At 45.5% G+C, this 26,081-nt stretch overlaps 1 long non-coding RNA gene across 4 annotated transcripts in view; it reads left to right on the top strand.

Annotated features, from left to right (window-relative positions):
* LOC147061317 (uncharacterized) overlaps positions 1-25,743 on the top strand; it is a 35,653-nt gene extending 9,910 nt beyond the window's left edge. For 3 of the 4 annotated variants that reach the window (XR_015068926.1, XR_015068925.1, XR_015068917.1), the window contains 2 exons: positions 6,114-6,223; positions 18,489-25,743. This is a non-coding gene — a long non-coding RNA (uncharacterized LOC147061317). The remainder of the gene's footprint in view (positions 1-6,113; positions 6,224-18,488) is intronic. The other variant, XR_015068929.1, reaches the window with a different exon arrangement.
* Positions 25,744-26,081: the final 338 nt, after the last annotated feature.

Genomic DNA, 26,081 nt, shown 5'->3' with positions numbered 1-26,081 from the left:
CCTGGGGAACACCAGAGGACAGGGGGGAGGGATGTGAAGTAAATGATTTTAACTGGACAAATTGCGAGCGGCCGGAGAGATATGAATGGAACCACTGCAGGGGTGTGTCTGACAGTCCAATAGAAGCTAGCCGGTCAAGGAGGATAGAGTGAGAGATGGTGTCAAAGGCTGCGCTTGTCAAGGAGAATGAGAATGGATAAAAGAGCAGAGTCGGCTGCAAGAAGAAGGTCGTTTGTAATTTTAATAAGGGCTGTCTCTGTACTGTGACGGGGACAGAAACCGGATTGGAACTGTTCATATAAATTATTATTAGAGAGGTGAGTGTGGATTTGTGATGCGACAACTTTTTCAAGTATTTTGGAGAGAAACGGCAGGTTAGAGATGGGGCGAAGGTTACTGAGGGTGTTTGGGTCTGAGCCGCGTTTCTTAAGGGTTGGTGTAACAGCGGCAGATTTGAAAGGTAAAGGGACAGAGCCAGAGGTGAGGGAAGAATAAATGATGGCAGTGATCAGGGGCAGCAGAAAAGGGAGAGAGGCTATGACCAAGGAGGAAGGCATGGGGTCAAGAATACATGTAGATGGCTTTGAATTCCGGATGAAATTAAAAAGGTAGAGGGAAGTTGGAAGCAGGAAAGAGAGGGGGGGTTTGGATGGGGAAAGAAAGGAAATGGATGGCTAGACAAGTGAGGGATCAGTTGCTGGTGGATGGAGACTATTTTATTGTGAAAAAAGGACATCAGGGTGTTACAGTAGTCGGAAGAGTAAAAATGTGGGGGGTGGGAGTCACGGGGGCGGGTTGAATCATTAATCATGGCGAACAGAGCTCTGGTGTTCCCCGCACCGGCTGTAATTTTCTCCGCAAAATATTGTGATCTGGCGGAGGAAATTGCATCCTTATATTGGAGAATGTGCGTGTGAAATAACTGTTTGTAGATAATGAGACCAGTTTTCCTAGAAAGACGCTCCAGCTGTCGTCCTTTAGCTTTCAGTTGGCACAAATGATGAGAGAACCAGGGAGCAGAGTGGGTAAAAGAAACAGTACGGGTTTTGAGGGGGGCAAACAAGTTCAGCAAAGTTTGGAGTCCATTGATATAATTAAAAACCAGTTAATCCGGGGTTTATGGGAGGGTGGTGGTGGGTAGACATTCAATGACTGTTGTGAAATCTGCTAAATTTATGGTTTTGATGTCACGGAAGGATATAACAAGGGGCAGTTTGATTTTGGACAATGTGAGTTTAAGATTAAAAGAAACTAACAAGTGATCAGAGAAGCCTGTTCCCAGATCAACAGCAGAGCAGTTAAAAGGAGTGACACCAGAGCAGCAGACCAGATCTAAAACATGGCCTTTAGTGTGGGTGGGAAAGTCGATGTGCTGCTTAAGTCCAAAACTGTCCAGGCAAAAAATAAAATCCTTAGTAGGAGTGCTGTTGGTGTTGTCCATGTGAATATTTAAATCACCCAGCAGAATGATGTTGGGTGAGAGTAAGCATATGTGGGTGAGAAATGTGATGAAATCATTAATAAAATCCTTATTTGGTTTGGGTGGACGGTAGATATTAACTAAAAGAGTTGGTGTGGGACCATTCAGCTGTAAAGCCACAGATTCGAAGGAACTGGACTTCGGCACTAAAACAGATGAAACCTTCCAGGACTCACGATGAAATATCGCAAGACCTCCACCTCGACCAGTAAGACGTGGCTTGCAGGTGTAAACAAACCCGGGCGGACTTGCTTCATTTAATTGAGAAAAGTCATCAGGATGTTGCCAAGTTTCTGTTAAACACAAAAAGTCATACTTGTAGTTGAGGAGAAGGTCCTGTAGCAGTTGACCCTTGCTCGTGAAGGAACGGATGTTGAGTAGTCCCATTTTAACGTCAGTGTAGATTGGAATTAAAACAATTAGCTGACCTAGCTAGGCTAGCTAATACGCCGTGATCGACCTTCCTTTTTGTGTTTTTCGGTGGATGGCGGCGAGTGGAGGACCAGATGGTGTTTATGGAAGTAGAGTCGTCGATGTTGTAGTTGCGTCCAGAGCCACGATGAATGTATCTATGATGGTGAAGCGCCGGAGTTGGAGAAGCTCCGTCTTCGTGTACTGGAACATGAATGATGCTGGATAGATCATGGTGGACAGGATAGTCCACCAGAGCATGAAACTCACAGCAACGTTGTTGGAAGCTGGATGCAGGGGCAGGAAAACGCTCATCAGGGCCAGCAAAACGGCGGCACAAATGTCCGGAGAGCAGCGGCTGCAATTCGCGCCAGCGTTCACTCACAACATCCGGGGAAAAAAAGGCCCGACCGATTCATCTCAGAACATTCTCAACCTTCTCAATTCAAAGCTCTTTGGGACCCGAGCGTCCCGCCAGGCTCTCCAACTTTATTGTCAGAGGACACCAACCCTCCTTATCCAATATATCGACTGCAGTTTTGTTAGAGATGTTCCGACTCTAACTTATTGAGCAAGAATCACACAGGAGACAGTACGCCCTTTGAACACTTGCACGTGGAGAATTAATTCTGCAAGTGGAGAATTTGCTCGTTGCTGTAGACACAGCAATGTCCGAACAAAGTCTGCCGTTGCATTCATGCAAGACAGTATTTATTGAGAGAAGAAGGGTGGGGGTGACAATTTACATGTGTGGTGGCCAAGGTGGGGGTGAAACACCTGGCCTCTGATCACATCATAGCGGGGGATGTTTTACGATGTTGAGTAGACAAAACAACTTTGATTGCGTCTTCTACAATTGGTCAATCAGTGCAAAGGATCTTAGCACTTTGTTCTACTACTTTGTTAAGACAGGACAAGCTTAGGTTAATTATTACTGATTACATTCCAACATAATATGATCAACCTAATCTATTCAACCCTAACAAGTTTCACATTAGATTGCAGGTTTACTTTTATTATTATTATTATTATTATTATTATTATTGAGGCGGCTCGGTGGCGCACGTCCGCCTCACAGTTAGGAGGGTGCGGGTTCGATTCCACCTCCGGCCCTCCCTGTGTGGAGTTTGCATGTTCTCCCCGTGTCCGCGTGGGTTTTCTCCGGGCACTCCGGTTTCCTCCCACATCCCCAAAACATGCTTGTTAGGCCGATTGAGCACTCCAAATCGTCCCTAGGTGTGAGTGCGATTTCCATTCGCACGGTTGTTCGTCTCTGTGTGCCCTGCGATTGGTTGGCAACCAGTTCAGGGTGTGTCCCCCCCTACTGCCCGATGACGGCTGGGATAGGCTCCAGCACGCCCGCGAACCCCGTGGGGACTAAGCGGTTCAGAAAATGGATGTATTATTATTATTATTATTATTATTATTATTTTAATAAACATTTGTTATAAATTGTCTGGTGTTTTATTCCTTGTTCTTATATTCGCCCAACAAAACATAAAAATCTGACATTTGGTTAACTGCTTTATATGACAATATGTATACGTGTTTTACATTGTTATGAGTTGGTGTCCCCAAAATTAACAAATGTCGGCATAACGTTTTTTCAACCTTTTATTCAAACACAAACACATTTGGTATTTTAACACCATCAACTACAAGCCAACAAATACAAAATTAAAACATCATTGTCGGCAGAACCCTAACCCTGCTGTCTGTCACTCATTCGTGAATCTTCGCGAACGACCAATCAGAAGCGAGTGATAGATGGAGGAGGGACTTTACAAGTCAGTGACGTAATTTCCCGCTCACGAACGAGTCAGTGACGCAACTTCCCGTTCACGACCGAGTGAGAGACTGTTGCCAATGTGTTATTTACCCGAGCCAATTATATATAATAATTTGGTGGGGGTTGTGTAGTTGTATTGTTTGATGTGTATGGGTTGTTTCCACGGAATGTATGTAAAAAAAAAAAAAAAAAAAAAGGGAGAGAAATTGCATCAGGGGGGCGATTTGTTGAACGATTTGTTTGAACGAATCTTTTGAGTGAACTGATTCTAAAGATTCAGTTCACCTAAAAGAACTGGAATTCCCATCACTAGTCAGTGCAGTGTGTCCTCCCTCACACAGCCTGGTGTCAGGACTCCGCGCCCCTCCGTAAACATCCAATCACTGTGAGCATGCAAATGAGGCAAGACGCAGCCAGAGAGTCAGAGTTGGAAGAAGCAGTAAATACTCCACCAAACTCGTCGTAGCGACCCGAGATATAACTAATGATTAACAACAACTCAAATAATAGTTAATATAACATTCATATACATATTTGTGCAGTCAAATGGGGAATAGTCTGCTGGGGTTTTTTTACCCACTGGGAGCGTTTCTCAATTCACAAGCACATCTGTACACAGCATCTAACAGACAGGACAAATGAGTGGTGTCTGCCGGACCCCTACGCGAAGCCCCGCCCCTCCGTAATGTTATGTCGTTGAAATTGATTGTTGCTTGGTTGTTAAAATCTGGATGAAGGATATTTTATTTGACTTTTCATTGATTTATTTCATTTATTTTTCAGTTCCCCCCTGAGGGATTGCCACCTTATTGTGGTCAGGGGGTTTGCGTGCCTCAGTGACCCTAAGAGCTATACCAGCAGTAGCTTTAGTCTTCAGTTGGGACACCCAAGCTGGACAGGTCTTAGTGTCGAGGCCTGACAGAGTGCAATACACTTCTCCAGGTTGAGATCAGGACACACAGCTAACAACTGCCGTGAAGAAAACAATAACAGTGTTAAAAATGTGTATAAATAATATAAAAGAACATGCCCCCTTCACATTTCTGACTGCCCCCTCTTATGTGCATTTCTAGAACCGGCTCTGTGCCACACTATGTATGTAATTACAATGCCGATTAAGTCCACACGATTGCAGTAGCCAGCAGCAATACGATACAGTCAAAAAGCAAAAGCCACGACTCAATCATTATCACTCAACAGCAGCAGCCCAAAGCCCCCACCCTTGAGGCAAGGCCACTACCGACAGACCAGATGACTGCAGAGGAAGCCTCGCAAACTCTCATTCCTTTGAATAGGACCTAGTTATCGGTGTGTACCCACAAAAACGTTTTAAAGTTAAAAGTCCCAATGATCATCGTCACACACACATCTGGGTGTGGTGAAATTTGTCCTCTGCATTTAACCTCTGTTGCCAAGATTTCTCTTTGCGTCGCCCCTCCCCTTCTGTGTCACCTCACAATCAGTGTAATCACCCTCACCTGCCTCTCGTTACCTGTCATGTATTTAAGTCCTGTCTGCCCCTCACTCCCTGTCGAGTTATTTCATGTCTCGCGTCTCTGTTAGTTCTATTTTTGTTTGCCAGCCCTGTCGGTCAGTCCCGTTGATATTTGTTAGGCCGTTATGTTAGTTTGCCAGTTCTGTTGGCTTGTTCCCTTATCGTCCCTTCCAACTTCCTTTTCCCTTCAATAAACCCTGGTCCAAGCTGCATTTGGTCGCCCTGCTCCATACCGATCCATGACATGTATATTTATTCATCAATGCACATTTTCCACCGGACGAAAACTAGACGAGACTAAAAGCCTCTACTCGTATACAAAAAGTGGGACTAAATCAGTGTGGATTTTCGTTAACAAATGAAGACAAGAAGAAAATATAATTCCTTAAATAAAGACTGAGCTAAAATGTATTGACATTGTAGTACTAGTTCACAAGCAAACACAAGACAGATCATTCAAAATTATATTGCTGTTTATTATTGCCCGCTTGACCAAGTGCTAGTGATGTGCATTCCAGTTCTTTTGAGTAACTGAATCTTTAGGAATCAGTTCACTAAAAAGAGTTGTTCAAAATATTCGTTCATCGAATCGTCCCCCACCTCAACCCCCACACTGATCCGTTGATGAATCGGAAAGGAAGGCAGCCATTGTAACTTGTATTTTAACATTAACATTGTATTTTAATATTTGGGTAATTGTAATTAAACATTTACATCCAGTTATATTTTTTCCATGACAGAATGTTTTTTTTGTTTTTTTACGGTTAGTTTTTTTTTGCCTATGGATTGTTGTGATGTAATTTGTCCACGACAGTGCCATGATTTACACTATTGCTCTGGTGAGCGAGCGCGAGTCAGACGATTGGCGGCTGTCGGTGAGTGCAGGTGGCGCATGCTAGAGTTTGCGCCCTTCGCCTCATGCTATGCTTTCTTTCTAGCTTTCGCCGCTACGGAGAGACATGGTCCACGCGGAGGACAATCGACGGATCTCCAACTCTGTTCGCCCACAACAGGCAACCACTCACATTCAAACATGCACAAATACACTGTAAGAACTTTGGATAATATATGCAATTCTTTCTTTTTTACTGGCCAGACCCTTTGTTTTTAACGTTACAAACGTCTGACTTCATAAGACCAAGTCCGGGTGTTGTGATGCGTCTAGTGTGTTGGTGGAGTGCCCAGTGCATGTCACTTCTCACTGTCAACCCTCACCGCTGGCTAGCGTATGCAAAGGGAGAGCCGAGTGCGTAAGCCTCTCCCTGCCAGTACATAGCCTCTCTAACAGCAAGCCCTATGGGTTAAATAGTACCACTGCCTAGTGGGATCCTCGGGAGAGGAATGGGCTAAGGGAGTCAACCCCTTCTGGCAAGGCTGCAATGAAGGGACTGGTGGTGTCGGAGTACTTATAGTGGATAGATGAAGTGCTAAGCATTAGCAGGGTAAATGAGCGGATCATCTCTATGCAGCTGATCGTCGGGAAGCGCCTGACAAACGTAATTTCAATCTATGCCCCTCAAGTTGGCAGAATTCAGGACGAGAAGGATGCGCTCTGGGACAAGGCCATCATGTTGCTGTCAGGGATCCCGCAGAATGAGGTTATAATTCTGGGAGGTGATCTAAATGGGCACGTGGAGAGGGAGTCAGATGGCTTTGAGGGGGTACATGGGGGACGGGGGTACGGCATGCGGAACGCAGACGGAGAGAGGATTCTGGAGTTCGGCGACGCACTTGAGCTGGTGCTGTGCAACACGCTTTTCAAGAAGGACGAAGCCAAATTTGTAACATACAGTTCGGGTGGCTGCAAGAGCACAATAGATTACATCATGGTCAGAAAGGAGGACCGCGTCCTGGTCAGGGATGCCAAGGCAATCCCTGGAGAAGGGTGTGTGTATCAGCATCGCCTCGTCATAGGAGACCTAACTCTGCGAATCAAGAAAGTGGGGGCTAAGAAGCATCCTCCCAAGTTGAAGGTGTGGAAGCTACATAGCGCAGGGAATAAAAGCAAGTTTAGGGAAAAGATTGAGCAAATAGCAGAAGTGGAGGAGATGAAGTCGGGTGGTGTGGATGGCAGAGGGCAGGCAATGAAGAAGGCTCTGCTTGAAGCTACAGAGGTGTGCGGATGTTCAAAGGGTAAAGCAGGACAAAGAGAGACTTGGTGGTGGAATGACAGCGTCGAAAGAGCGGTGAAGGAGAAAAGGTGGTGCCCTAAAGTATGGAAGAAATCTAAAGGGGAGGCAGACCGAGCGCGGTATGTAGAGGCAAAGAGGGCGTCACGGACAGCAGTGTGGGAGGCCCAAGAGACCAAGAGGAAATAATTTGCAAGTGAATTGGAGAGTGAGGACAAAAGAGCTTCTTCAAGATAGCGAAGCAAATGGTCAAGGAGAGGCGTGATGTGACCGGTGCAAACTGTGTGAAGGATGAGGATGGCAACATCGTGACAGACAACAGAGGAGTGAAGGAAGTATGGCGAAGGTACATGGAGAAGCTGCTGAATGTGGAGAATGACTGGGATGCGACGAAGTGAAGGGTGAATGTTGCCTGATCACGCGAACAGAAGTTGGGGAAGCCATGAAGGCCATGAAGGATGGAAAGGCAGCTGGACCATCTGAGGTGGTGGCAGAGATGCTAAAGGCAGCGGGAGACGTTGGTGTGCAGTGGATGACTGACCTGTGTAACAGTGTCATCGCTGAGGGGCACATTCCGGAGGACTGGACAAAAAGCTTCCTGGTGCCTCTATTCAAAGGGAAGGGAGATCCACTCGCATGCGGGTTATACAGGGCAATAAAGCTGCTGGAGCATGGAATGAACCTGTTGGAGAGTGTTGGGTCTTCAACATTCACAAAGAATTTCACAGAAGCAGAGAGTTGTCTTCAATGGCTACAAAAGCTTTTGCAAAAGGACGGTAGTCAAATAAGTGTTGCTCAAAAACCGTGCCCTTCTACAGGCTGGCCGCTTTTTATTGAGTAAATACAATGGGTGGGGTTTACACAAATGTATAGCTTCTCATTTGTTCACAGCAGTCAGTTTAACACATGAGGCAGAAAACCCAGATGTTATTACTTAAGGCGAGCAGTATAGACCTCTCAATGGTGTCATTATTCAAACCCTGGATGTTCTTGCTTAACGACTCGTGGCTCCAGACCTATACATCACGACTCATGGCTCCAAACATATACATTCTGTACCAGTAACTACCAAACCCAGATGTTCTTGCTTAACATTCCATAAATGTTGGAAACTCCCTGGACACAAGGTCAAACTGCCATACAGCGAACATCTTGCATTAAACCCATGGAATCTAATGATAATGTATTACATTTTTCCGAACAGAAAGGGTGTTGGAAAGGAGGGTGAGGTCACGGGTAGAGGTGGACAAGATGCAGTATGGCTTCATGCCTGGTAAAGGTACAATAGACGCAATTTTTGTCACCCAACAGATGCAAGAGAAACACCAGGAGAAGAGGAAGAGGTTGTACTTCGCTTTTGTTGACCTAGAAAAAGCATTCGACAGGGTCCCAAGGGAGGTGGTGAGGTGGGCCCTAAGGAAGTCGGGCGTGGAAGAGGGTCTGGTTAAGGCTGTGATGGCTCTCGACTGCAGAGCATGCACAGCTGTTAAAACAGGAGTTGGCGACAGTAATGGGCTTGAAGTAAGAGTAGGGCTGCACCAGGGATCAGTGCTCAGCCCATTACTGTTTGCTATCGTGATGGATGTGGTATCAATGGAAGTGAAGGTTGGACTACCATGGGAGCTGCTCTACGCGGATGACCTGGTATTGATGGCTCACAGTCGAGAAGACCTAGCTAGGAAGCTAGTGGCCAGAAAGACATGCTTGGAAGTGAAAGGAATGAAGGTGAATGCGGCAAAATCAAAGGTCATGGTCGGTGGTGCTGGCCTGGGAGTGATACCGCAGTCAGGAGCATGGCCATGTGGAGTTTGCGGGAAGGGAGTGCAAGCTAACTCTATCCGGTGCAAGGGTTGTCAGAGATGGGTACACCGGAGATGCAGCGGAGTAAAAGGCAGCCTACTAGCTGCAAGTGAGACCTTCCAATGCAAGCGGTGCAGGGGAAAAGTCGCCCAAGCAGACCCAGCTGAGCAAGAGGGGCTCGTAGTAGATGGGGAGATGTACGAGGTGGTGGACAGCTTCTGCTATCTTGGAGACATGCTCAACGCTGGTGGGGGTGGACCTAGCAGTGACCACAAGGGTGAGAAGCGGGTGGAAGAAATTCAGGGAAGTCATGCCCTTCTTAACATCTAAGGCCCCATTCCTGAAGATGAGAGGCCAAGTGTACTCAGCCTGCGTCAGAAGTGCTATGAAGTGAGGCATGGGCCCTGAAAACAGAACATGAAGACAAACTAAACAGAGCAGAAATGAGGATGATGAGATGGATGTGTGGTGTGTCAATGAGGGAGGAAAAGACCAGTGCAGAGCTGAGAAAGAAGATGGGAGTGGAGGCCATAGTGGATGTGGTGAGGAGAGGCAGACTGCGATGGTATGAACATGTAGTGAGGAAGGACGAGAATGACTGGGTGAAGAAAGTCATGTCGTATAACGTAGAGGGAATAAGACCCAGTGGTCGGCCTAAAAAGACCTGGCAGACGACCGTGACAGCCGACATGAAGGCACTCGGCATCAACCACAAGATAGCCATGCACCGTTCCCGGTGGAAGAAAGCCATATTGGGAATCCAGTCCAACCCAGCGGCGCCTGGAAAGCGAACTTTAAACCGATGATGATGATGTTACAAAGGACGTAAAGGAGTATTTTTTTTCTTTTTCCTCCTTGCACACGAAGACCGTGCCGGTATTTTATTTTATTTTTTTTTTATTTTTGATTTTTTGTTATGGCATTGGTGGGGTGATTTTGCACTTCAGTCCATTAAATATTTTTAATTAAAGTGGATGACAGTAAACAGCTATCAGTACCCTGTCTTCATTCTTCTATTGTGATGTTGTCGAGAATCTGTGGCCAGACAGACAGTAACGTCTGGATGGCCAGGAGGGTGAGGATGGCCAGGAGGAGTAGGAGTAGGATGAGGAGGAGGTCAGGCAGGTGAGCAGGAGGGGGAGGACAACGATAAGTAAAGAGTTGCTAGAGTGTTTTCTGTAAACTGCAGATTTATTTAGAGTACACAGTAGGCCACATCAATTTGCTTGTTCTTTGTTTATGTCTTGATATTGCAGTATATGTGTGCTGTGTCCATTTTTCTTTAACTTCTACAATACTATACTGTATAAAAGTTACATACGTGTAACATCAGAGCTCCACCTCAGTGTCGTGGAGCCACGCCACCATCTCTTGTCCCAGGTCAAAGAGGCCGGCCTTCGAGGGTGGTCTATATAGGGGGCAGGTGTTGATGATGTGGTCGGCCGTCTGCTCGGTGTCTCCAAACTTGCAAGCCGCACTATCCACCAGTCCCCACTGTCACATAGATGTGTTGAAGCGCCCAACACCAGTTCCTAAACGGTTCAGTGTGGTCCACTGCTGACGAGGTAGTACGTCTCCTCCTATGGCGCCGTCTCCTGGATCCCAGATGTAACGGTGCAAGAGGGAAGGACCAGCTTCCTCCCACTCTTGCTTCCAAGCTGCTGCCAGCCAAGCATCTCTGGAGATGTCCTCGGGGATGGAATTGAGCATCTCTTGTGCTACAATGTTGTAGGCGTGGCGCGTCTTGAGTCTGCTTGGTGGAGCTGGAGTTGTTGTGGTGCTATGCAGGATGTGCCAGTTGTTAGGGTTTATAAACTATCTTGATCGTATGATTATGTTGGGATGTAGACTAGAATGATTAACTTTGTTTAAACCTTTTACCTTTCCTTGACTCGGAAAAGTTCAACCATTCAGTTGTTGAAACTTTCCAAATGGTGTGGAAACATCCTTGCTTAGTCGTCTAAAATGCTCCACTAGGTTTTATTTCCACGACCTCGTAAAACAATCAACTGGGACCCTCTGCACTGATTAACCAGTTGCTGAGGTGACCACCAAACATGTCCAATGTCACCCCCACCCTACTTGTTCTCAATAAATATGCTCTTGTAAGAAACTAACGGCAGAGTTTGGTCGAACATTGCTGTACCTACAGTAACGGACTGGCTCTCCACTTGCAAGTGCTTAAAGGGCATACTGTCTCTCGTGGGGTTCTTGCAAAATAAGTTAGTCATGTTGGAATTTATTTCTAATTTAACTTGAACGCGAGTTACTAATCTGACTCCAATTTGTGACCTTACCCAACTGCCACTCATCCAACAATTTGCGCGCTCGTTCTGCAATAGAAAGGTATCAGGAAGCTGGCATTTTCACACACGAGTGGATTTATTCCTAACAACCAAATCTAATACATCACCTGGGTCTCGGGTCCCTCTCAATACACCTCTGTACGTCTCTGTTCCCACCAGCAGACGTACTCTACTTCCGAGTTGCCCAGCCATTAATTATACTACACAATATGCAAATGGCACATCAACAAAGGCATTCTGTCATTATTCTATTGGCTATGTGTACACTGCATTTAACTTTAGCTTGCTCTTATTGGTCTTTCTTCTTCTGCAGAATCATTTGCTCGCTCCTCCTGGTTGTAGTTTTCCATACAGGGTCCCCAGTTGTTATCTACCCGCTGCCCCTGGGTCATCTTGTACTCCTTGCTGCTCCTGCGTCATTGTTTAATCTGGAACATTTCATTCGTGCACATCCTTGCCCACATATCTTGTTTTGTCTCCACCGTCACACACTCAGCACTTTACAGTTTCATACTCTCATGCACAAGATGTCTAATGAACTACTTTAAGATCAAACTCTTATATTCCTTTAATCCCTCTCATGACCTCAGACCACTGAGGTCATCACTCGAATACCTTGTTTTATTGTTAAACACAAAATTTCATACCCTCCTCATGGCCTCAGGTCCCTGAGGCCACCTTCATATACTCACATCCCGGAGGGCCACAGCTGTCTCCGCCTCCTGGGGGTCCTTCTGAGGGATCATCATGTACTGGCCACCCGGAGGGAGTGGCCCCAACGTGCGTTCAATTGTCTTAACAGTTAATGATCTGATACATGGAATACAGCAACATCCGCATAACACCATAATAGCAGCAAACACAGCAATAGAAATCAGTACTGATGCAATCAAGCTTTTATATTTGCCAAAGACGTTTAACCAGTCAGAGTACCAACTGGTGTCCACACCTGAGTGCTCCTTCATTTTGTTACTTAGCGTGCGCAGACCCTCCAATGCCTTAGTGAGCCGACCGTCAGGAGACGTATTGTTGGGAATCAGAGTACAGCACTGATCCCCAAAAATACCACAGACTCCTCCTCTTTCCGCTAACACCATATCTAAACCTATTCTATTTTGGAATGCCATAAGAGACGTGGCTGCTAATTGCTCATGCACTGCCTGGAGTGCCGAGGTGGTGAAGTTCGCCAATCGTTGGACATTGTAGTGGACATAATTAATCCGGTCCACATTTTTGTTTACTGTAATGAGCAGGAAAATACTCTCCCATCCTGCCGCCACTTGATTCACCAATTTGTATTCATCAGGAACCCCTCTCGGAACTCCAATTGCATCTATGTACGTGGGGTCTCCTGTATTCAACCATTCTTGCATGTCCTTTTTCCTCCTCACAAGGAAGGGGATTCTTCCCCACCGTCCAACGCCTTCCCAATTTATTCTGGACACGTCTAATGCTGTCACACTAATTGGCATGATCAGCGTTACTAGGGCGCACTTACCTGAGGCATTGGAGGGAAGCCTATTGTACAACACTTTTGCTCCACACCACAGCCAAACATCAGCACGAGCGAGAGGGATTCCTGCTGGCAAAGACACATTTTCATTACACCATGACTCCTGGATATTTCCAATCCCAGGGCCAGTCCTTGTACCGTGGTTGATAATTGTCCAATTTATCTAACAAATCAAGCCATTGTTGAGTCCAGTTGAAAATTGTCACCCAAGCTTTCACCTGTGTCAGTTGTTTACACTTCAGATTTAGCAGTAGTTGTTGTGTCTGTGTCAGCGTCTTACCACCATCTTGCTCTGCTTCTTACCATACCGTTCCATTGCAGGACTGATACACCATCACTCGTTCTTCTTTCGCTCCATCACTTCTGAAAATAGTCAATAAACTTAAACATTTGCATCGTCGTCGTCGTCGTTGTTCAGACACTTTCGAGTCCGACTTGGATCCAATTCTCGCCATTGTCACATTCCCTCTCTTGACCTGCCTGTTCGGGCGGTCAATCTTTAAGCCCACCATTGGCAGGCACTGTGCCCCTGTGTCCTCCATACCTTTGGCTGCTTCCTTCGGCCATCGATATTGAGGACGGCGGACCGGACTGGAGCAATCAACTTCCAATTGGATCGGCTGAACCGTATGACAAAAACCAACATCGAATGGACCCTGTGACCACAAGGTCTGTGGCATTTGATCCAGCATCGCCTGTGCAGACTCATGGTCCGTCTGTTCCCGCCCATGATGGCGGGCCAGGAAGACCAATTCAAGGTCTGACTCATCTACCATTTTTGCCATTATTCTGTAACTTTTGGTTGCGGCCGAATGCCACACATCTGAAATCTCAGTCATCATCCAGTCATGTTGTTGTGTTAATCGTTTCACCATGGGCCCCAATTGGCGGGGCTCATGGCCTGGCGACACAGCCAGTGACAGGTAAACCTTCCTCACTCATTCGATACCATTGCTCTTGCTTCGGCGACAACTATACATATGCTGCCACCCCCTCGGGGCCCACAAAGATGCATGGTGCAATCACCAATCATCTCCCTCAATTTCTTCAAACGCATCTCTATATATCTCATCTGATTCTCTATCATAATATAGAGTGCAATGCAATGGATCCACTGGGGGGTGGTACGGTGCCAATGCCTGGATCCATGGTTTCCACAGGAGGTACGTGGAGTAGACACCTCTCCCAAACGGAGTCTCAGGATTCAATCTCGCCCAGTAGATTCGTGCCGTTTCTGGTACTGTGGGGAGTGGTGCCATCAACCACTGACCCTGAGGTGTCACAGGCTGGGAGCATTCCAGAACCTGTCCGTCAGGAAATGTCACTGTAAGTCCCTTCTCGCCGCACAGAATCTGGGCTCTCAATGCTGACATGTCTCTGCCCATCAAGTTGATGGGTGTGTCCATTGCATGAACATATGAATGATATAGTTTCTGTCCGGTGTTTGTGATTTCCGTTTTCAATGGTCGAGTGAAGGGCAGAGTCTGAGGACGTCCCGAGAAGCCGACCAACGTTGTAACTCGTTTCGACAACGCTGTACTTGGCCGTGGCATGTTGATCGATGAATGTGTTGCTCCAGTGTCCATCAACATCTGGACCGGAGTGTCTGCCACTGTCAACCGAAGCATTGGCTCTGCCTGGCCTGTGCTTCCCGAGCTTCCCAGGCCCCACTCTTCGTCCGGGCCGTACCACGGGTCGGCTTGGTAATACTGCCCATGTGGATTCGGCTGTGGCCCCGGGCGGGGCTGCTGTGGTCCACTTTGGTGTGGTGGCCCTGCTTGCTGGTTCTGCTGCTCCGCCCCTGCTGGTGGTGGGTTGCATTACAATCTCGCGCCCAGTGATCAGGGGCCCCGCAGTTGAAGCAAGTCCCTGGAGCGAACCAATTCCGCCCCAGTCCTGGGAGGGCGCCTTAACCTCGCCCTCTGTATCCACCACGGAACCCTTGGCCTCAGCCCCGTCCAGCCCCCAGTGGAGTCTGATACATCTGTTTTTGTTTAACCTTTTCTTGTTTTGCCTCACCATGCAACTTTGCCAACTGTAATTTAACCAAACTAGTCGCCAGAGCGTCAGTTTCCTTTTGATCTTTATTTGCTTTTTCCATGTAGATGCGGCAATGGTGTATCAAATGCCTCTTGAATCTCGGTTCCGGACAGACCAAATGTCCAGATCAACTCTCATGATCGCTTGCACCTCATTTGGGAGGCCGTTCAGCATCGCCGTCCTGAACATCATCTTAGCTTCAGGGTAGTTGCCTGGGTGGTCTCAATCCACATTCATTTTAAAGATATTAATTTCATTCTTTAACATCTACATTGGTTGTTGACAAAGTACACAAATAAACAACATACTTTCTCCATGGCCAGATGCATGCAACACAGTGGCTCACCCTGCAAAGGCCAAATAGATCTTTTTAAATCAACACAATGCAGCATAATTTTGGGAGTGTTCTATATAAATTGCCAACTAATCTCTCATCTCTTCTCACAAGTACCATATTGTTAAAGTTAACAAAACCGCAACCCTGATGGCCACCTAACATGCAATAACGTATTACTACATACGATTACATTATCATTTAATTTGACACATCTTTCCAAATTGCTTTTGTTTTGCGTTGCAAATCAGATAGACTACAGTCTAATAAATTCTTTTTATTTACCTATTTTAGCCAATTTCATCCTTTTAACACATAACACTGACAGCACACAGACAACACAAAAAACAGCAAAGACACAGCTCACAAACAATAAAAACAAATAATGCTGCGCTAACGTCATAGAGGATGACGTTTTGGTTATATTTTTTCATCAGTGCCTTTTATCCTTTATGCAAATGTGCATCACTCTTCTTCAAACCTTCTCTGAAAAACTCACACTTTCTCTGCCTCACCCGCAGCCATAGCACCCCCCGTGTGAGGGGGGACGTGGCATCAATGTTGATTGCCCACAGGCTGGCCTTTTCCTGCAACAATCATGATGCCGGCCCACCACACACACACGAGCATAGCACAGACCCATGACTACGCGCAAGCGCAGGCACGCTCCTCAATCTCACCCTCTCAAAGGGCAGGCCTACTTTACTGTTCCCCTTCATCATGTTCACATTCAACATCTTTCACTGTCTTCTACACAACATTTGTTGTCTATTATTCTCATCCTATCAGGCCACCTTTCTAGTCACTTTCTGTCACACACTTTATAGTCTCTACTGCCACACATCTTATTTTCTCTACTGCCACACCTCGATCATCTTAGTTTCTCCAACCAACTTAAACATACTCATCGTCTACTTCTCAACTTCCCTATTATCGCTCAACAGGCTCCTGAACATTCTCCATGACTAATTTCTTCCATAGGACACACATCTCACTCACACACCCACACATACACACACACACACACGAGGATCCTCTGCGCGCACACGCACGCACACACACCCTACACACACGTTTGGCGCACAACATAAAAGACCACAAAGACCACACTAAGAACACCTTTTTGCTCATCTTACTTGTCTGATTTATTCTCTATTTTACTTTTAGACGCTTTTTGTAATTCTTTTCCTTTTATTTTGCAAATTTTAACTTCAGTGTTTCTCTCTTACTTTTTCCTTTAACGCGAATATCTCCTGTACATTTAAGATAATTTCCGTTTCTTCTTTTTTTTTTTTCTCAGCCAGGTTCCCATTCTGTTACATGGGTTTGATCCGTTTATCTAGATTTTTATTTCGATCAGGATCCTGCCTTTCACTTATTTCTTACTTTTTCTTCCATTAATTTGAAGGGACCCTTAATTTGAAGGGACCCGAGACCATTATCCCACTTCCTCTTATCCGCCTTCTTTAAATCCACTCGTGTGTCTCCCAACCACTTTTTACGCAGAACAATTTTAGTTTCCACACTCACACTCACACTCACACTCACACTGATACGTAAATCCCAGATTTTAAACCGTATCGTAACCACGAATAGTTCCAAACTATTCTAGTAGGTAAATCCCAGATTTTATACCCTACTAAATCCACACTTGTACTGATACGTAAATCCCAGATTTTAAACCGTATAGTAACCGCAAATAGTTCCAAACTATTCTAGTAGGTAAATCCCAGATTTTATACCCTACTACACACTTTCACTGTTCCGCTCATCCTTCCTCTTGTAATTTAGCGATGTCAATGTGCAGAATTTGAAAAGGAATCTGCTTACCTTATCTCACTGTGGGCCCAAGAGGAAAGACGGTCGGACGTGTGGCGTCTTTATCAGGCCGTCACCTGGTGTGGACGTGGGTCCCAGACCCCGAGTCCCAGACTCTTGTGGTTACCGAAGTCCCAGACTTCTTTAGAGTCCCAGACTCTTTTACCTCTCTTGCATCACGTCACCACTTTTCACACAGAACAATTTTAGTTTCCACACTCACACTCACACTCACACTGATACGTAAATCCCAGATTTTAAACCGTATCGTAACCACGAATAGTTCCAAATTATTCTAGTAGGTAAATCACAGATTTTATACCCTACTAAGTCCACACTTGTACTAATACGTAAATCCCAGATTTTAAACCGTATAGTAACCGCAAATAGTTCCAAACTATTCTAGTAGGTAAATCCCAGATTTTATACCCTACTACACACTTTCACTGTTCCGCTCATCCTTCCTCTTATAATTTAGCGTTGTCAATATGCAGAATTTGAAAAGGAATCTGCTTACCTTGTCTCACTGTGGGCCCAAGAGGAAAGACGGTCGGACGTGTGGCGTCTTTATCAGGTCGTCACCTGGTGTGGACGTGGGTCCCAGACCCCGAGTCCCAGACTCTTGTGGTTACCGAAGTCCCAGACTTCCTTAGAGTCCCAGACTCTTTTACCTCTCTTGCATCACGTCGGGGTCACCATAAATTGTTGGAATTTATTTCTAATTTAACTTGAACGCGAGTTACTAATCTGACTCCAATTTGTGACCTTACCCAACTGCCACTCATCCAACAATTTGCGCGCTCGTTCTGCAATAGAAAGGTATCAGGAAGCTGGCATTTTCACACACGAGTGGATTTATTCCTAACAACCAAATCTAATACATCACCTGGGTCTCGGGTCCCTCTCAATACACCTCTGTACGTCTCTGTTCCCACCAGCAGACGTACTCTACTTCCGAGTTGCCCAGCCATTAATTATACTACACAATATGCAAATGGCACATCAACAAAGGCATTCTGTCATTATTCTATTGGCTATGTGTACACTGCATTTAACTTTAGCTTGCTCTTATTGGTCTTTCTTCTTCTGCAGAATCATTTGCTCGCTCCTCCTGGTTGTAGTTTTCCATACAGGGTCCCCAGTTGTTATCTACCCGCTGCCCCTGGGTCATCTTGTACTCCTTGCTGCTCCTGCGTCATTGTTTAATCTGGAACATTTCATTCGTGCACATCCTTGCCCACATATCTTGTTTTGTCTCCACCGTCACACACTCAGCACTTTACAGTTTCATACTCTCATGCACAAGATGTCTAATGAACTACTTTAAGATCAAACTCTTATATTCCTTTAATCAGAACATCTCTAACATTTAGGTGCCGTGACCCGGATCCCAAACATACCCGTTGCTGACCGACTGAGAACGACGTGTTGCTTTCCGTGGACAGGCCAGCGTCTATTAGGCGGACCTGGTTAAGAAAGTCCTGGGGAGTGAATTATTCGCTGGGCCAGCATCTTAGGTCTGCCTTCGTCTGACAGCGGCGGATTGACGGGATCCAGCAGTGCAATGAACCAGGGGACAAGTAAGTTAAAGCCCTAAAATTGTGTGATTGTGTTGTTGTGAAACGCGTAAGAGTGGAAAGTGCACAAAATATAGCTTGGGTTCAAGTCACAGTGGAAGGAACAGACTAAGAAAAACGGAGCTTCCTTTTCGTTCATCGGACATGTGCGTAGATTCTTCTTTGTCTGTTCTTCCAAGCTACGGGATCTGGGTTGGGTTGGAGTCCCAGTGGAAGGAACGTGCTAAGAAACACAGAGCTTCTTTTTTGTGATTCAAAGAAGAGTGTAGATATTTCTTTGTTCGTTTTTCCAAGCCAAAGAACAGTTTGGGTCCAAGACCCAGTGGAAGGAACGGGTTAGAAAAGACAGAGCTTCTTTTTCTTAATTGGAGAAGGGTGTAGATTCTTTTTTGTCGTTTTTTTCCAATCTGTTTGGAAGGGTTTTACACCCATCCTAGATAGGCCTAAAAGTATAAAAGCACTAAGTTGTGTAGTTGAGTGTGTGACTGGTAGGATAATTTGACTAAGAGGCGATTGTTGTTGAACGGTCAATTTAAACCTGCATTAAGGATCCTCAAAGAAAGAAAGATTTTTTATATATAAATCCTGAAAAAACAAGTTATAATGGGAAATAAAAACGGTAAATCTCTAGCTCTTGAAGAAGATGAGAAGTACATGGCGAGTAGATTTCTTAATTGTATGCGATACATGCCAAAATGGAAGAAAAAGTATGGAGTAGAAGGGAAGTTGAAAGTTGAAATGTGGAAAATAGTGGTTGACGTTTTGGAGGAGAGTGTGGCTAGGAAGACAAAAGGACTGAGAAAGGTAAGAAAAGTGAGAGAATTGGATTGTGCTAAAGTGTGGTTGAAAGCTTCACAAGAGAGAAGAGAACAAATTCAAAAGACAAAAAATATAAAGGTGAAAAGTGATGAGGCCGCGAGTATGTTTGTCAGGCCGGAAGACAATGAGGCCACAGTGCGAAGGCGCGCTGTCTCAGCCGTAGCTCAAGCCGCAGCTCAAGCAGAGGAGCAAGAAGAGCTTTCCGCTCCTATGCAAAACTTGTATCCAAATTTAACAGACCTGCACCCTCTCCCATACAATAGCAAAAAAGGTCAGGGTCACGTCATTAGAAGTCCTGTACAAACAAGGAGTATGACCAATGCTGCTAGATTTTCCCAAACATTAGACAATGCTGATGTGTGCCCAATGATACAGCTGCCAAACCCTATTGTAGGGGAAGGCTACCCTCCGCATACATATGTTTTTTGGCCATGAACTTTGGAAGAGGCAAGAAAAGCAGTTGAAGGGGTTACCCCTGTTGCAGAAGACCCAGATAAATGGGCAGAAGACATGGCTGGAATCATACATTCCTATAGACTGAATGGGCATGAAGCAGGAGAAGCTGCAATGTCTTCTTTGGGAAAAGACTGGGCCAAGGTTAGAGGAAATTGTACAGGTAGAAATAACCAAGGGCCTCTCCCCTATCCTGTTGAGGGAAATCAATTGAGAGGGGAGTATGCAGCACAATGGAATGATCTTGTGCAAAGAGTGCAAACTATATTTTGAGCGAATTATGGTCATTTAGCAGGGATAAAACAGAAGCCTGGGGAAGATACTGATGATTTTTGTTTGAGATTTGAAAAAGAATTTAGGGTGCATAGTGGCATCCCATTCAATGATGCAGCTGAGAGTGCTTATCAGCAACAGCTTAAAAATGCACTCCTCACTGGTTTCCGCCCTGAAATAGGCAATTGGGTGAGGAAACACATGGTAGAAGTGGACACTGCTAGTGTTACAACAACCATGCAGTGGGCCAGACATGCTGAAAATGTGATCAAAAAAAGCAAAAGTTCTGATGTATTTCATCTAGACGATGATGATGATGACGACCTAGATGAAGATAAAACAGTCTTCTTCCGAAGCTCCCAACGGGGCAGAGGAAGAGGTCAAGGCCAACAAGGTCGTAGGCCACCATACAATTCAAAATCCCCATCAGATTCTGACAACTGTTGGAACTGTGGGAAACGAGGACACTTTGCAAGAGAGTGTCGTCATGCAAAACAAGACCAATCAAAGGGTTGAGGAAGGGGCAGAGGAAAAGCCAAATTCTCAGCATGACTAGATTCCTCCCCTTTGACCTCTTGTGCTCCTACAGAGGAAGAAATAGTAGATGTCCATATAGCATGGGACATTTTGAGTACATTAAAAGAAAAACCACGTTACCTTAAACATTGGAGGAAGTGATGTCGAGTTTTTGTGTGATACCGGGGCTTGTAAAACCGTAATAAAAACTAAAGTCCCTAATCTAAAGGCCTCCCAAAATACTATTTGGGTGAAATCTGCTGATGGGCAGGTACACAAGGAGAGTATCTCCAATCCAGTTGAAGTAAGAGATGATGAAATTGGAAACATGGCTTCAGTCTCGATTGTCCTATCCCCAAAATGCCCCATAAACCTGCTGGGTCGAGATCTGATGACTAGATTGGGAATTGCAATAATTCCAGTAAAGGATGGCATGCGAGCATGTAGAGTGAGAGATGTTGACTTATACGCTGCACAAGCAGGTGAACAGATTTGCTGTTCGTATGACATCTCTGTTGACCAGAATCCCAAGTTACCAAACAGTTTACTGAGTGAAGCCCGAAAGCAATTGTCACGACCTGAGTCAGAGATGACTTGTAATCAATTACATGTCACCATGAATATTCCCACTGATCCACAAGATGAATATATTGAAGGTTTTCTCAGTGACACAGAAGTAACCTTAACAGTCACTGCTCTGTACACTGATCGCAGGTGATTTGCAGCTGCTGCTGTGCTCCTGCCCGCTCTTAGAAAGACAAATACAAGTTGTTGGCTGTACCCCACATTTCATTGTTTAAACCTCACAGTATAACATGGGCAGATGTGGGTTGCCGAATTAAACTTGCCGAATCTGTCACTGATTATGAGGACAAAGGTGATGGGTGGAGCTACAGTACCAGTTGTGACATGTGGAAGCAAACAGTGTGTGAAGTGGCTCATGGAACGGCATGTGCTTATGCGCTTCCCTGACTAGTTAATGTTTGTTTGACTGAGATGGAGGAGAGGGAATTGGCTGAGCTTCCTGAAGAACTATGGACAAAGGGCCCATCTGATGTAGGACTTTTAAAATCCATTCCCCCAGTACAGATCAAACCAAGATCAGAGTGGCGTCCAAGAGTTAAGCAATATCCTTTAAAACAAGAGGCAATAAATGGGATTGCACCTGTTATAAATGATCTTTTGTCAGGAGGAATCATTAGGAAGTGCTCAGATTCTCCTTGCAACATTCCTATTTTTCCAGTCCAAAAGGCCAACAAGATTGATTGGCGAATGATCCAAGATTTACGAGCAGTAAATAAAGCAGTACAGACAAGAGCACCTAATGTGCCTGACCCGCAAACACTTTGAAACCCAACCAGAAGTTTTTCACAGTAATTGATCTTAGCAATGCATTTTTCTCAGTGCCAATCCACCCAGACTCACAGTTTTGGTTCGCGTTTACCTTTTAAAGGACAAAGTTATACGTACACCAAATTGCCACAGGGATTTGCTGATAGTCCAACTATTTTCATTCAAGCTATCATGGCATGTTTGGCTGATTTTCAAATTTCAAACAAAAGCCAACTTCTAGTTTATGTAGATGATCTCTTGATAGCCTCTGAAACTGAAGCTGCTTGCAAGGAAGACTCCTTAGCTTTGTTACACTATCTCTGTAAAACAGGGAATAAAGTAAGCAAAAATAAACTACAATGGGTCAAACAGGAAGTGAACTATTTAGGTCACACGTTGTCAGCTGCTGGAAGACAGATACAGAAAACCCGAAAACAAATCATTGCAGATGCACCAAAACCTGAGACAAAAAAACAAATGATGTCATTTTTGGGGCTCTGCAATTACTGCAGAGCATGGATCCCACATTATGCAAAAAAGACGCAACCACTGCTGAATATTGTGCATGGAGTCCCCATGGCAATGACAGAAAAAATAATATGGACACCAGTAGCGGAGGATGCTTTTGTACTACTGAAACAGGCTCTGATGGAAACTACAACCCTTATCTTACCAGACTACAATAAAACTTTTGTGCAAACGGTAGACTGCAGGAATGGTTTTATGACCTCAGTGTTGCTGCAGAGTCATGGCAGTAAACTAAGACCAATTGCATTTTATTCAAAAAAATTGGATCCAGTGGCTCAATCATTACCAGACTGTGTCCAAGCAGTATGCGCAGCAGCGCTTGCAGTGACACTATCCGCAGATGTGGTCCTTTTCCACAAAATGGACTTGCTGGTTCCACATGCTGTAGATGTGTTGCTACTGCAAAGCAAAATGAACTTTTTGTCACCCGCCAGACACCTATCCTACACTCCTACACTTCTGTCACAACCGCATATTGTGATAAAGAGGTGCACAGTCCTAAATCCAGCAACATTGATCCCGTTGCCAGGGGATGGAACCCCACATAACTGTTTAGATGCTACAGAACATCTACAGCTACCCAGACAAGATTTAAGTGACACACCACTTGATAAAGGGGAAAAGTGGTTTGTGGATGGATCATGTTCAAAGGTTCCTAAAGGGAACAATCAAAGTGGTTATGCAATTGTGAAGTTGCCAAACCAGATAATTGAAGCAGAAAAGCTTCCATACAATCGGTCAGCGCAGGCTGCTGAGCTAATTGCACTGACAAGAGCTTGTCAATGAGCAAAAAATAAGGAAGTCACTGTATACAGACAGTCAGTTTGCGTTTTCTACTCTGTTCTATTTTGCAAAACAATGGGAGCACAGGGGGATGACAACATCAACCGGTAAGCCAGTTACCCATGCCTCCTTGTTAAAAGACTTGTTGCAGGCCATCCATTTACCTGCTAAACTTGCTGTGTGTAAATGTGGTGCTCACATGGATGAAGAACAGTCCTTGGCAGATTACATGATCAGAACGCTCAAAATGAAAGATGTGTCAAATGCAAATTTACTGCCGCCTGATCTTCCTTCCCCACAGGTTGACAACCTCATCAAGCCAGGAGACTGGGTCTACATCAAGGTCATCAAAAGGAAGAACTGGGCCAGCCCACGGTGGGAGGGACCATTCCAAGTCTTGCTGACCACCCCACTGCAGTAAAGATTGCTGAACGGCCCAGCTGGATTCACCTCAGCCACTGCAAGTTGCAGAGTGCTGGACCCCTCATTCGGAGTGGTGAGGAAGACCGACTTCAAAGGGGCGTCATCGGTTAGGGTGGGGCGTCTCAATGTTGGTGAAGAATCCAGCGATCCCCACTCCGCTAGGCGAGATGTCCCGGTGTCTCTGCCATCCCAGTAGCAATGGAATTCCATATGCCAGGTGGATTCTTTGCTGCGCTGTGGTTGGAGTGTGCTATGGTTTGTGGGCTCATCTGAATGGACCAATGGACAGTGTCATCCGTGGAAGAAGATGGTCACGATGAGAATTTTGAGGACTGGTCATGGGACCCCAGAAACCCATACGAAACCAACGCTTGGTACCGGTATGTGAAGTTCACTGTGAGAGCTCACACACAGGAGGGATGCGATGTGTGTGTTCCAAACTCCCCCCCTTCCTCCCCAAACTTTAGTTGGTGAGGGCTCTCCTACCAACATGGCTGCGCCATCAAACAGAACCTACTTCATACAGAATGGCTGGTGGCTTTGTGGTCACAAGGTTTATCAGATGCTGCCCGCCAACTGGACAGGAGTGTGTGCACCAGTGAGGGTGACTGACCACACCTGAAGATGCAGCATCATCAGATGACAACGACACAACTCTTCTGGATGTCGACGAAGGGTTATTGTGACCTTTGACCCTCATGATCCTGTCTAGGATCAGTGATGGACAAAACAGAGCGATTCTGGCTATTGAACAAATGGTCTTGCAAAACAGGATGGTTCTGGACTTGATGACTGCAACACGAGGGTTCCAGCAAGGAAGCAGATCCACCATCGACAGCGTCCCCGCCCCCAGTTGAAATAGAGGCAGAATAATCCTCTTTCCCCTTGGTGGCCAGGTAGTCTACCCGGGCCACTGAAGACGACAACCGCGCGGCCGAAATTTCCAGGTTCTCCCCCAACGAAGCAGTGCTGCAAAGGGGGTGAGAATTGTGCTCACCCTCCAACAGTGGGCGTGCCAAGCAATTTTTGTCTTGACTGTTGTTATTGGTAACATTCTTGTCGCCTAAAGCAGAGGGACCATGTGAGACCTTTCCTGCATTATAACATCTTGCCGCAGGTTTTTCACACACACTAAAATTGATCTACGTAGATTGCGATAATGCTGTTTAGCCGTACATATTCTACAGAAACTTAATGATTTGGCCATCGAAAATGCTTCGCAAGTGATGGGTACAATGATGTGCTGTTTCTGTGTTTTTATTTTTTATTGTTTTTCTTTCTTCATTATATTTTCTTACTTATGTTTGATTGATCGGGGTGGGCATAATCATATGATAAACTTGAGGGATATGTTAGGGTTTATAAACTATCTTGATCGTATGATTATGTTGGAATGTAGACTAGAATGATTAACTTTGTTTAAACCTTTTACCTTTCCTTGACTCAGAAAAGTTGAACCATTCAGTTGTTGAAACTTTCCAAATGGTGTGGAAACACTTTCTTGCTTAGTTAGTCATCTAAAATGCTCCACTAGGTTTTATTTCCACGACCTCGTAAAACAAACTGGGACCCTCTGCACTGATTAACCAGTTGCTGAGGTGACCACCAAAAATGTCCAATGTCACCCCCACCTTACTTGTTCTCAATAAATATGCTCTTGTAAGAGACTAACGGCAGAGTTTGTTCGAACATTGCTGTACCTACAGTAACGGACTGGCTCTCCACTTGCAAGTGCTTAAAGGGCATACTGTCTCACGTGTGGTTCTTGCAAAATGAGTTAGTCAGAACATCTCTAACACCAGTTGTTATTTTTTGCCTTCCTGGCGAGAACGAGGGCGGCAGCTTCACGGCGAAGGTTGGCTGGCGCTATTCCCGCAAGGACAGGCAAGAGGGACACAGGGGTGGGCTTCAGGCATCCTGTTATAATTCGGAGGGCGTTGTTGATTGCCACATCCACCTTTTTGGCATGGGGGCTTCTGTTCCAAACTGGGGCACAGTACTCTGCTGCAGAGAAGACCAGCGCTTGAGTAGAAATCCGCAAGGTCTTAGCAGAGGCTCCCCACGTTGTTCCAGCAAGGCGGCGGATCAGTGCAACCCTGGATGTCACCTTTGCCTTCAGATCATAAAGGTGTTGTTTGAATGATAGGGTCCGATCCAGACGCACGCCGAGGTACTTCGGGGCTCGTTGAACCTCCAGGCGTTTGCCCTCAATGCTCACTGCAAGTTCTCTCCTTGCTTCCCTGGTGCAGAGATGGTATGACG

This window comes from Syngnathus leptorhynchus, chromosome 2, assembly GCF_054491065.1.
Source record: "Syngnathus leptorhynchus isolate UIUO chromosome 2, UIUO_Slep, whole genome shotgun sequence".
Classification (NCBI taxonomy): domain Eukaryota; kingdom Metazoa; phylum Chordata; class Actinopteri; order Syngnathiformes; family Syngnathidae; genus Syngnathus; species Syngnathus leptorhynchus.
The sequence above is the reverse complement of the archived record's forward strand: the minus strand, read 5'-3'. Positions and strand labels throughout refer to the sequence as shown.